Here is a 4,236-nt window from a genome sequence, read left to right on the forward strand (position 1 = left end):
ATTGAAAATCACAAAAGCTCCACAACAGGAGTATTGGCAGTGAGAGAGGAATATGGCAGTGTGGCAGGATACAGGATCAACAAATCAAAGTCTATTAGTTTACTATATACATCAGACAAGACCATGGAAGAGGTGATCACAAAGACAGTACCCTTCATAGTAGCCAAGCACAAATTGAATATCTATGGGTATATTTAACCAAAAAAACAAAAGACTTTTGCAAGGAAAACAGCACGTCCCTTTCACAGGACCCCAAACGCATCCTCCACAAATGAAAGAATATCCCATGCTTATGTATTAGAAGACTCAAGATAGTAAAGATTTTAATCTTATCCAAGGCACTATAAAAGCTTAACACTATCCTGATTCAAATACCAACAACTTTCTTCAAAGAACTGAAAAAACTGACCACCAATTTCATATAGAGAGGGAAGAAGACCAGAATTATCAGAGAACTCTGTAACACATATTTTCAGTGGCAAATTACTATGAAAATAAAATCATGGACATTTGCATCTAATACAGTTGATGGTTTAATAAATATTGAAGCTTACTGATTAATCAATAATCTGTGGATGTTATAAATATTTTCATTTTCCTTATTTTATGTAACATTTTTGCATAGATAAATGCAAGAAATATTTATTACTTTGTCCATTTTTTTTAACTAGGGGAAAGTGAGAGTGCAGTCCCACTACCATAAATTATGGAGTCGAGTTTCCCACATTTGGGGAAACCGCAGGGGTCAGCACATTCCAAGTGCAATGGATGAGCCTCACCCTGGGAAAAACCACCTTTGTGATCATGATATTTTCACTTTGTACAATTTTTGGCAAATACTAACACAATAGTGGCATTCTAAGGATTTAGATTCATTTTAAATGCACCATCAAATACACTGGCAAAAATATACAGTGACATCTGTATTGATATTACAAAATCAAAATAAGAAAACAAGATCAGATACAGAAAGCAATTAGAAGTCATTAAATGTTTCTGGGAAGTGTACTAGTTGGTAAAAAGCTGTCCACATATTTCTAAACAGTAGCTCTTCATGTTTTAAAGGTCTCAAACATGAGACTAATGTCTACAAATAGAGGCACTTCAACTTTTCATGTATACTGTGATTTACAGAATTTACTTTATAACAAATTTATCATCTGTCTCAAGGCAAGTGATATGCATCATATAAAGAATTCAAAAAAATTTTATATAACTAAAGAGTTTCATTTGTTAAACATTTCTCAAAGAAAACATGAAGACATTCAACATTCATAGTTTTAAAAAACACGATACTAATTTTCATATGGGAATAGTTAATATCAGTATTAAATACATTAATATGCTTTTGTCTTAAAATATCAAGAAAAAATAGAGGAAAAAGTCTGACCCTAACATGCAAAGCAATGAGTTTACTATAAGGTGTAGTGCATATACGTTATACTTCTGATAAAATATAAAAATTCTCTATTTTAAATATAAATATTATATAACTATGTATAGCTTATAAAATTAATGTATTGCTGTCTATAAATAATGCATATGTAACTTAGAAAGCATCAAAATAAAGCAGATCGCAGAGAATTCTCCTAATCCATCTTTTGTTGCTTTTCTTTAAAGCTTTGCCATATATGTGCATTAAAAAAATTAATTATTTGCATTTGCATATTTTGAGCTTTAAAAAAATTGTGACATTTTTATTCTCTTCTTTTTTCTTCACTTCATGTTCCCAAGATATTTGTTTGATAAGTGTGGTTTTCCTAAATTCATTCTGATTATATTTTATCATGTACATACTATTTTTCAGTAAAGTGAAATCACTTTCCAAGGCAGTGGTACGTACACTTCTCGCAGCCATGCTTCCAATGTCTGCTGTTGCACCCCTCTGCCTTCACTTTCGTTTGGGCCTAATTGTCATTGTGGGCAGTTGCCTTGGAGTGGACGTGGAGTGACCTCTGCACAACCAAGCAAAACATCATCTAGTCCTAGTTGGTCATACAAGCATTGGTAGCTGCTAGTATGCTCAGGACTACACATTGTTGCAGCTACCGTACAATTAACCTTTGAGCTCATGCCAATCGAGGGGCTCCTATCCCAGCACTATGTAGGAGCATATTCTGGTGCATTTAGAAGCTATGTATAAGATTTTAAGCAGTTTTTCCTTCAAAGTGGGGGAACTAAGTCCTTCTTCCTTCTCTATTCTTAGCCCGGATGCTCTGCTGCTCTTCATTTTCAAATAAAGTCTAAAATAATTTTGAAATAAAATATTTTATGAAATAGTGATGAGCTATACACTGACTTAAAAAACAATTTGATTCATATTCACAACAAAACCTCAAACTAAGATGTGTTAGGCAGGGTTTTCTAGAGAAACAAAACCAGAACACTTATGATTATATATATAATTATATAACAAAAAGAAATGTAACAGTTAATAATCCACGCAGCAGGACAGAGGGCTCAGTTCAACTCGCTTTTGTGGAGCAGTTAATGTTTTGAAGGTCCTTCAACTCATGGAGGCTGCTTGGCCAAGGAATCTGCCCTCAGGCAAGAAAGGCAGAGTTGGTCCACAGGCAGCAGACAGCAGTGTGGGGCCACAACAGCCAGTATCATGGGAGCTTAGTGAAGCAGACCCCGATGGAGTCTCAAGGTCTATTGATGCACACAGGCTGACATGATCCACCAGCAGCATGGCAAAGCAGGTCTCGAAGGAGTCTAAGTTCTGGTAAGACATGGCAAGGTGACACGAACCATGGGTTGACTCAGCCCATAGGTAGTGCAGCACACAGTTGAGGCAAAGGACTAGCTCAAGCAGCAGCATGCTGGTTTAATCACCAGGGAGAATGAGAGATGGGGGCCGGCCTTGGAAAGTATTGATCTCGATTGCTTTCCAATCAAGCTTCTACCTGGTTAAACTCCGCCCACATTTTCCTACAGAAGTCGAGTTGCCACAATAAACCTATCATATAAGATGTGCCATAAGTTTGAGAAAAATAATTAAAGCCTCCTTCTAGATTCATACATTTATTTCGAGTATTGAGACAAAAGGTAAACTTTTCACAAATGACACTATTCACATATCTTTGTGAATGAAGATATTTTCAATATCATGTAATGCAACAAAACATACAACATGATGTGTTTTTTTTTAAATCGTAAAATTCTAGTCTTTTTACAGCTAAATTACTTTCAAGGATGACTACATAAGCTATTGTCTGTGCACAATAGTGTCCTGAGAATGCCACATTCTTGCATTGCCAGCTGAAAGCTCACAATTAGAGAAAATCTATAAACTCTATTTCCAACTCAGTTCTTGCACTATACCAGCAGCCTATAATCCACAGTGATTGCAGTGTCTTGTCCGGGAGGCAGCATTACTTGGTTGCCTTGGCAAGAATTATACCCTGGAGTCAGAGTCTGTTTCAGAGGCTTGGTGCAAAGCCTTCAATTTAATAGTAGATAAAGTATTAACTCAAAATAATTTTGAGGCTTCTACAACTGAGAAACATCATTGCAATGCACAATAAGTAAGTGTTTATAATCCCATCCTACAGTCTTGTGGGCAAATGTCTGGAAAACAATCTAAATTGCAACAACATTTGTACAGGTATTTGTCTCTTTAAGATGTGATTTGCAGCCTCAAACGCATTTTAAATTGGTGATTTAGTCTCTAAAACAGCCCAGGTAATAATTGAGTTAAGCCATTAACAGGATGTGTAATCAGTCATCCACACCTCCTGTGTATTGTGTGCTGTGCAGAACTCTAATGGTAGTGCTGGGAATCCTGTCCTGCGAATAGAACTGGCAGAATGATGGTGACTCAGAGTCCTGATCCCAGTTCCAGACTCCCTAAGGCATGCTCATCTAGGAGAAAACATCTATTTTATAAGCTATACATATCAATTCTACTCTGGAAACCAACTCGCTCTATAGTTCCTCAATAATAAAGATAGTGTTCAGAAGTCTATTTCTTCTTGGATGCATAGCTATTTAATGTGAAGTAGGACTTCTACCCTAGAGACATCTATATCAGGGATATGATAGTAGAAAAAATTAAGCCTGCCCAATACACAAACCTTATCTGGAAGACAGATTTGTACCCATGCATGCAGTCTGCATTGCCCTGAAGGTGATTTTATGAGACTGTAGTAAAGGAATCTCATACTTGGAGCTAGGAATATTTGCAAGGGTAGTGTTATTTTTACTTGTGAAGTAATTCTTCCCCCTAGAGAGCTT

The 4,236-nt window shown here is 36.2% G+C and overlaps 1 non-coding gene across 1 annotated transcript; it reads right to left on the bottom strand.

Moving 5' to 3' along the window:
* Positions 1 to 669: 669 nt before the first annotated feature.
* LOC115869088 lies at positions 670 to 829 on the bottom strand. Its single transcript, XR_004045992.1, has one exon. It is a non-coding gene; the product is annotated as a U1 spliceosomal RNA (small nuclear RNA).
* Between the last annotated feature and the right edge of the window lie 3,407 nt (positions 830 to 4,236).

Source organism: Echinops telfairi, unplaced genomic scaffold (genome assembly GCF_000313985.2).
Source record: "Echinops telfairi isolate 266 unplaced genomic scaffold, ASM31398v2 ScPeMD7_1;HRSCAF=3_0, whole genome shotgun sequence".
NCBI lineage: Eukaryota > Metazoa > Chordata > Mammalia > Afrosoricida > Tenrecidae > Echinops > Echinops telfairi.